The following is a 9,647-nucleotide window of genomic DNA, read 5'->3' on the forward strand; positions in this document are numbered from 1 at the left end:
TTTTGGTAGGAACTTTGAGTCTGAGGTTTCTGGTGGATATCCATACATGATATCCCACTTTGAGACTAGGAACATGCCTCCGTTTCCGATCGGCATAGGTCTTTTATTTCTGGGAAGTCTTAAGTAGCGCCATATGAATTTGTCCCCAAATCTTAGTGAACTGACGAACAGCGAATTCAGCAGCAGGAACCTCAAGAGGTGGGAGAGATTTGAAGGAAGGAACTTGTGGATGAAAACCATAGTTAATGAAGAAAGGAGTGGAATTGGTAGAAGAATGATATAGGTTATTGTGTGCAAACTCAGCAAATTGGAGGTAATCCATCCAGTCTTCCTGAGCAGGGGGCATGAACATCCGTAAGAAAGATTCCAGATCTTGGTCGACTCTTTCAGTCTGTCCGTCAGTCTGGGGATGGTAGGCTGAAGAGAGGTTCAACTTGATTCCTAGGACAAAGCTGAGAGCTTTCCAGAACTTGGCGACGAATTGAGGACCCTGATCATAAACTATTTCCTGTGGAAGGACATACAAACAGAATGTCTATGAGAAAAAAAATTTGGACAGCTGAGGAGCAGAGGGAAAACCGGTGAGGGGTATGAAGTGAGCCATCTTTGAAAATCGTTCCACAATGACCCAAAGGTGGCGTGCCCTCTGGAGACTGGCAAATCAGTTATGAAATCCATAGAGATGTGAGTTCAAGGTTTTTGAGGTTTTGGAAGTGGATGAAGAAGACCAAAGGGAGATGTTCATGGACTTTTATGTTAAGCACACTTGGAACAGGCTGCTACAAATTCAAAGACACCTGTTTTAAGATGAGGCCACCAGTAGAATCGCTGAATGAACTTGAGAGTCTTAAGACCGCTGGCATGACCCATGAAAGATGAAGAATGAGCCCACATAAGAAATTTCCTGCAATTTTGGTGCTACAAAAGTTCTCCCTGGAGGAGGAAGAGAAACAGTATGAGTTGAAGCAAATGATGCTGGATTCAGAATAAATTGTTTCTCAGAGGAGTTGAGTGAATCATCTGTTTGAAAAGAATAAGAAAGTGCATCTGCTCTTCGATTTAAGGTTCCTGGGCGATTAAAGACTTTGAAGGAGAACCGAGAGAAGAAGAGAACCCACCTGGCTTGCCGTGGATTTAAACAATGAGCTGTCTGGAGGTACAGAAGATTCTTGTGATCCGTGATAACAGAGATATGATGTTGAGCTCCCACTAATAAATATCGCCACTTTTCAAAAGCTAATTTTATGGCCAACAGTTCTTCACCAATAGGATAATTTTGCTCTGCTTGGGAGAATCTTTGAGAAAATATGCACAAGGATGACTTTTCTTATCTTCAAAGAGCTGAGAAAGAACCGCCCGACTCCCACCGAAGAAGCATCTACTTCCACCTGAAAGGGGCGACTGAGATCAGGTTGTCAAAAAAGTGGAGCGGACATGAAGGCCTCTTTTAAGAACGTGAAGACTTTCAGAGCCTTGGGTGGCCAAATTGAAGGATTGGCTCCTTTCTGGTTAACATGGTAATTGAGGTGATGATAGTGGAGTAGTCCTTGATAAATTTCCTGTAAAAGTTGGCAAAGCCAAGAAATTGTTGGATCCCTTTTAGAGTGGTAGGAAGAGTACAATCATGAATAGCTTAGACCTTGGTTGAATCCATCTGAAGCTCTTGTCCGGAAATTACATAACTGAGAAAGGAGATGAAAGGTATCTCGAAGGTGCACTTTTCTAACTTGCAGAAAAATGATTCTTCCTAAGATAGTTTAAGACCTCTTTGACTTGCTCACGATGGACCTCCAAATCTTTAGAAAAAATTAGAATATAGTCCTAGTATACCACTAGACAACTGTAAAAAAGATCTCTGAATATCTTGTTCACAAAGTTCTGGAAGACCGCTGGAGCATTGAAGAGACCGAAGGGCATCACTAGATTCCCGTAATGCCCGTTCCGGGTGTTAAAAGCAGTCTTCCATTCATCTCCAGAACAAATATGTATCAGGTTATAAGCTCTCGAAGGTCCAACTTGTTGAAAACGGTGGCCCCTTTCACTCGATCGAATAACTCAGGAATCAGGGGCGGAGGATATCTGTTCTTCACATTGATCTCATTCAAACCCGAGTAGTCTATGTATGGCTGCAAACCACCGTCCTTCTTTTTCACGAAAAAAAACACTGACCCAGCCGGGGAGGAAGAGGAGCGAATAAAACCTTTACTGAGATTTTCCGAAATGTAGTCTGACATGGCCTGGGTCTCTGGAATGGATATAGGGAATATTTTACCTCTTTGAGGGGTCTTGCCAGGTATCAAATCAATGGGACAGTCCCAACTACAATGGGGAGGCAAAGTGTCAACTCCCTGCTTGCTAAAGACATCTTGAAAGTCCTGATAGACTACCGGGAGTTCAGAAGGATTCACACTGCAAAGAGGTTTCACAGACACCAAGCAATCATGGAAGCAAGATTCACCCCAAGCGAGCACATCCATAGTCTGCCAATCGATGCAGGGATTATGTCTTTGTAGCCAGGGGAATCCAAGAATTAATTCTTTAGATGTCTGATCTTTAATTTGAGAGTAACAGTGCGGTGACTAATGATTCCTTCGGGGATGTAGCTTCCATCAACTGCAGTGATTGAAATAGGACGATCTAACTTCACCGTCTGAATTCTGGTTCGTTTAACTAGTGCCAACATGATGAAACTCTCAGCTGATCCAGAGTCAAGTAGTGCAGAAATAAAAAGAGAAGAGGAGGAGAGCTCTAGACAAATGTAAGCAGAGATTTTTCCTGAAAGGTAATTCCGAGGAGACTCCTAACTTAACCTCTCCTGCGTAAGTAGCGAGAGTTTCCTGGCGATGATTGTAGGACTTGACAAAGTGATCAGCTGCTCCGCAGTACGTACAGAGGTTTTCTCATCTCCGCCTTTGTCGATCTTCATCAGTGAGACGGGACCGGTTAACCTGCATGGGTTCCTACGTGGATGGAGAAGATGGTCTAGGAAGAGGAGCAACATGAGGTCTCGGACAGACTGACATTGATATCTCCAAGCAACGCTCTCTATTGTCAGATCCAACTTGTTGCATAGAGAGATTAGTTTGTCCAACTTGTCTGGAATGTCTAGGGTTGCTAGATCGTCCTTAATCTTGTCTGAAAGACCATTCCAGAAAGCTGCTATAAGAGCCTCTTCGTTCCAACTAAGTTCGGAAGGGAGGGTATAAAATTGAATAACTATTGACTGACTGTTTAAGTTCACTGTTGCAAACACAGAATCTCCAAAGTCCTGCCTGGTTCGTCGAAAATCTTTCGGAAAGTTGATACAAATTCTGAGTAATCTGAAAGAATGGGATCCACTCTCTCTCCATTCCAACGCCTGACCGGTCAGCAGAGAAATAATATAAGCTATCCTGGTCAGGGCAGTTGAGAAATTCACCAACTGTAACTCAAACTGAATCTCACATTGGTGGAAGAATACGCGGCATTGCTTTGGAGTACCGTCAAACTTGCTAGGTGAAGGAAATTGTAACCGTGGAATTGGAACTGGCGCAGGAGCTTCTAAAATTGGAGTGGCAGGAACGGAAGCTGGCACTTGAGGTACGGATATGACTACATGGAGAGAGACGAGACGAGCTGACATACTTTGCATAAACCGCACGATTTGAGTTTGCGTAGCTACCTGCTTATTTAACCTGACTGGATATCTGAGGCTGCGCTACCCCCAGAAGCCTGATCACTCGTCGTATCCATGGGGCCAATGCTTACTGTCACGCTTGGCTTGAGTTGGGGATCTGACGGCTGATAATTGACTGAGGGAGCAGCTATTGGCAAAGGAAGGAAACAAGGTGGCTGAATGTAGTTCTTACTCATGGATTGAAGCCTTAGGCCCGAAGATGTAGAGGGGTAGGCAATGAGGACAATGACCAAGAACGATACACTGAAGAAAGAGGAATTCAGTTTTAATGAGACCTCAATTATACACAACGACTAGGAGAGACGTCCGAGTGAATTCTGAAAGACAAAAGGTTAGTGACTTCTAAATGATGCTGAAGGACACTGAATGAAGTGACTTGTGATTTATTAATGATGCTGAAGAATACTGAATGAGATGACTTGTGATTTGTAAATGATGCTGAAGAACACGGAATAAAGAGATGACTTGTGAGTGAGAATTGATCAGGGCTATTTCCTAGATTGCTACCCACTGCAGAATCATGTACATGTCACAGGAGTGTGAGAAGCTCAACCTGAGTCGTGTCAAAACCTTTCAGTATATTACCCATCCATTTAATAATGGCCCCTGTAATAAATCCATATGCAATTGTGGGTCTCTGAGCAACTTCCACTGCTGTATAAATGGATTTGAGAGTAGTCCCAATGTTATGATCAGCAGGGTCTGTTAAAGAAATAGCTCCCGGTACTGGCAGCAAGAAGTTTACGTGACAGTCAGGACATTGAAGTATCCACTGCAGGTGGATTTACCCACACCTTCCCACCCTCAGGGGGAAAAAGAAAGGATGACAGCAACCTCATAGGGATCTGAAATTTCTTGTCAGGATTAACCAACATTACTCTAAAGAGTGTTTAATTTCTTTGAGATAGGAAAGTAGCAGTAGATTCTGAATAACAATAAAAAAACACAATACTTTTACTGTGTCTGTCTCCTTATCAGGGATATTCAGGACATCTCAAATAGAGTAGATAAGAGCTTCCACTCCCTGAGACATTAGTGTCCCCCATATTTACATTCACCTCCCCCTCTTCCAGATCTGGCATCTTGACATCACACACAGACTGGAGAACTTGGGGTAGTGTTCCTTTTTGGGAAATAAGTATAGGGGGCTGAGAGGATGGTCTACGGTATGAAATCATAATCATAAAATCAGCCAAAGACTTATTTTAAAATCCTGCCTCTCCTGCCTGGCAGTAGCCAGTTCAGAGGATATGTCTGCAGTGATCGCAAAAACGCGCTATAGCGCGTATTTTACCCCATAATGAGGATCGGGGACTCGCTTTTACAAAATGAGTGCGTCCCTGGGGACGCGCTCCGTTGTAGGCAGTCTTGTAGCTCCTTTGATCTCTCTGCCGGGTCCCGCTGCCAATCTTGTGGCTTCTTTGAAGTCACGGCCAATCGCAATAATCTCCCTCTCAAACCCCTCCAATAGCCGGGCTTCCGGGAGGACTGTTAGATGGGGAGGAGGAGCTGTTGGTGCCTATCACTTCCGTATGCAGCTGCGGCACCCGGCGTACTCAGAAGGCGGGACGAACTGCGGCGTTGACAGGATTTCTCGGCGGCCACCTGTCTCCTCCTCAACCCGGCGCTGCTATTCACTTCTCCCCCTCACCACCGCGGCCACTCAGGATGCGGGGGCATGCGCCGGTGAATTTCAAGGCTAGGCGCGGCATCCGCAGCGCTGAGTTCTGAGTGGCCGCGGCGGTGAGGGGTAGAAGTGAATAGGAGCGCCGGGATGGGGAGGAGACAGGTGGCCGCCGAGAAAGTGTTATGCACACCAGTGCCTGCAGGAATGTACTGGTATTTGAACTGTTATGCACACCAGTGCCTGCAGGAATGTACTGGTGTCTGAACAGAGAGGGATGCAAAACAAATGAACTCACAGACAGACTGGGAAATATGACATTACGTACACAGAAGGTGATAGGGTAACAAAACCAACACAAAGTGAACAGAGAAGCCCAGAAGCTAAGAAACTGGGTGTCTCCCTAGTATTAGAAATGCTCAGATGGAAAAAGCAAGATGTTGTGTTTTAATACGTAGAGAACCCGAAATGCTGTTGCTAAGGGCAACAGCAAAACCCTAAAGGGTTACCAACGGGTGTGGCAGTAAACTCCTTGGTCAGAGATGGAATAATAGACACAAGGAGAGTCTCCACAATCCTAATTCTCACTTGCAGGGCACAGGTTCAGCTTACTGCCACTAAACGGACACATGGACGCCCTGCACAGTGAGAGAGGATTAAGCAGGCAGGTCTGAAAGTACAGCCACAAAACTGCTGGGTTCACAGAATAGCAAAAGAACCTCAGCAGGCTAAACGACTGACTCCAGTCTTACTGCTAGGTCTGGATTGGCAGAGTGTAGTACCAAATCCCCAGGCCTATTTGCAGTAAGCAACAACAAATACAAAGCTACACAGTACTGGCTAACTTTCAGGAACTGACTAACCAACAAAGATTCAGCAGCATCTGCTTAATCTGAGAAGAGGCCTTATAAAGCAGGTGCTGTCCACGCCCCACTCAGACCTCACAGACTGTGAGCACAAAAACCAGCACCGGATCCCCTGCCGTGCACAGAGCCTATAACCACTGCACAGCAAAAGACCCGAACCGGAGTATCAGCTGCGCTCAGGTTACTCCGCTAGCACTTGTCTCCCGGTTACCATGACGACGTGGCAGCACAGGGCAGGAGACCCTAGCAGAAAGCCTGTTAACTGCGGCCAGGTAATTAAGATGAAGAGTTTGACATGCAAGTTCATTTGTTTATCAGCGCAACGTACTGCGGCCCTTATTATTCTGTGCTTCATATGCTCATCTTTACACATGCATATTGTGCAAACGCTGAGAAACTGTAACACCACCAGGCTTAGTGTTAGACCCATCTAACCAGACCGCTAACCTATAGCGTCCCAGCTGCAGCAGCCTGCTCTCCATGCTGGAACTTGTAGTTCAACAACCAGACACCTACAGCACACCTCTCAAGTTTTTATGAGGTAAAACAGGGACAATAGCATACAGGCAAGCAAGTAGCGCCCCTGACCACTGCACCATTACATTCCCTAAAAGCACCCTGTACCCCATTTACCATTGCCCTCCTCTCTCTGCCTACATTAAGCCCTGTTGGGAGGTATGCTGCAGGTGGTTCATCTCTGATCTATACCATACACAGCTGGGGTGACATGAATAACAGAAGGCGGCATCATGGAGACGTAGCTTTCACACAGAGGGGGCAGCCATTTTGTGAGGGTCAACCTACAATCAGGAAAAAGCAGTGCCTCAGATATCAGACATCGCACCAGCAGTAGTTGTACTGGAATACCAGTTGCCAATGGGGTTCACTACGATATGCCGCCGGTCGGGCTCCCGGTGACCAGCATACTGGCGTCAGGAGCCCGACCACCGGCTTACCGACAGTGTGGCGAGCGCAAATGAGCCCCTTGCAGGGCTCGCTGCGCTCGCCACTCTACGGGCACGGTGACGCGCGCCACACTATTTTATTCTCCCTCCAGGGGGGTCGTGGACCCCCACGAGGGAGAATAAGTGTCGGTATGCCGGCGCCGGTATCCTGTGCGCCGGGATCCCGTCAGTCGGCATACAGAAGACCACCCCGCCAATACCACTACCTTACAATACCTGAAACCTCTACCAGCTATAATGGTTATTCTGCAATTTTATGTCTCAAGTGTCCCAACACCTCTTAGATTGTAAGCTCATTTGGGTAGGGCCAGGAACCAGAAAAACTGACTGAGGTTTCACCAACAAAGCAGCGCCGGGATGGGGAGGAGACAGGTGGCCGCCGAGAAAGCCTGTTAACGCCGCAGTTCGGTCCGCCTTCTGAGTACGCCGGGTGCCGCAGCTGCATTCGGGAGTGAAAGGCACCAACAGCTCCTCCTCCCCGTCTAAGAGTCCTCCCGGAAGCCCGGCTACTGGAGGGGTTTGAGAGGGATGGCAACAGCTAACGATTAAAACACTGGGGGTGAGGGCAGTGCCCAGCATACACCAACACAAATGTACACATTGACCAGCATAGTTACCCCACCCCCATATACCCACACCCTCCATACACCCTCCAAAGCCACACAGTGCCATCACATGAACCCCACCAACCACACAGTGCCCATCATACACACACCCAATATCCACACATTGCCCATTACACCCCTCCCCAATACCCACACATTGCCCATTACACACACCCCCAATACCCACACATTGCCCATTACACACTCACACAGTGCCAATCATACGCACTCCCCACAACGTGTTCACACTGCCCATTATACACACACCCATCTGACACCCCTCCACTGACACCTGTGATCACTGTGTCTGGGGACGACAACTGGGGCTCCGAGATGGTGGCTACAATGTGTCTAAGTGGTCACCTGGTGCAATGTGTATAACGTGCTGTACCTGGTGCAATGTGTATAACGTGCTCTGCCTGGCGGAATGTGTGTAACGTGCTCTGTCGCATTGTGTGTAACGTGCTCTGCCTGCTGCAATGTGTGTAAAGTGCGCTACCGGGCGCATTGTGTATAACGTGCTCTACCTGCTGCAATGTTTATATTTGCTTTACCTGGTGCAATGTATATAACGTGCTCTACCGGGCGCATTGTGTATAACGAGCTCTACTGGGCGCAATGTGTATAATAATGCGCTCTAACTGGCGCAATGTGTATAAAGTGCTATACCTGGCGTAATGTGTATAACGTGCTCTGCCTGGCGCAATGTGTATAAAGTGCTCTACCTGGTGCAATGTACATAACATGTTCTACCTGGCGCAATGTGTATAATGTGCTCTACTTGGAGCAAAGTGTATAGCGAGCTGTACCTGGAGCAAAGTGTATAACGTGCTGTAACCTGGTGCAATATGTATAATGTGCTCTACCTGGTGCAATATGTATAACGTGCTCTACCTGGCGCAGTGTGTATAGGAGGTTCTACCTGGTGCAATCTGTATAAGCGGCACTACTGTGTGATGTAATGTGAATTGGCACTATTATGTGGTCACGCCCCTTCCCCATGAAGCCACACCCCTCAAATTTTGGGGCGCGCCTTCGGCGCGCATTCCCTATACTTCGCTATCTGGTAAGGTGGAGCACCAATTCACTTTTTGCCTAAGGGCACCAAAATGTCTAGTTACAGCTCTGGTGCAGGGTGTCCTGCATTATACACAGCCCAGCAGCATTGTCACCCCATCCCCCCACCTTTCAATACTTTTGTACTGTCCAAACAAGATTAAGATTAATAAGAACCTTGATTCCGATGGGACCCAGGAAAAGACCGGTAGGACCCCACTTTTTAAAAGTGAGGGGTCCCTGGGACCCACTTTTTTTTTGGATCAGCGCGATCACTGTGTCTGTAATCATTCCTTTTATTGAGTCCAGCCACGCTGGCTCCTAAGTGCTGCTTCCTTGTGAAGGAGGGCTGCACTGTGCACACAACAGAGATCCCCCCGAGGAAGGGGAAAACCTTGTGCTGCAGGACTGGCATATGACCTTCTTACCTGACATACTGTACAGCATAATACACACACAGGAACAGGTTACATAACACAGTAACCCAGAGAGCCTGCTAGGAATGAGAGAGATAAACCAGCACACCTTGCCTCTACAGCCAAAGCAGTGCTGTGCCGGCCAGTAACTAGGAACCTTAGATAAGGGACCTAGATTATTATATACACATACAGTATATCGCTCCACCCTACCACAAACCCCCGTGTACCAAACAAGGTGCTTCTGAGGGTCACTAGGAGGAGCAGCGCTTGCTTGGGTAGGAAATGGCGCACTGATCCGCTGGTCCCGCTCTCCGGAAATTCCCCGCCCGCTTAAGGGCACGCAGTGTTCCCGGAATAGTTTATACTGGCAGGGTAATATTTTGAAAGAAAATGGGGTTAAAACCCCTTTTCAGCGTCAGTGCCAGTGTGGGCTTGC

This window comes from Pseudophryne corroboree, assembly GCF_028390025.1.
Source record: "Pseudophryne corroboree isolate aPseCor3 chromosome 3 unlocalized genomic scaffold, aPseCor3.hap2 SUPER_3_unloc_64, whole genome shotgun sequence".
Lineage (NCBI taxonomy): Eukaryota > Metazoa > Chordata > Amphibia > Anura > Myobatrachidae > Pseudophryne > Pseudophryne corroboree.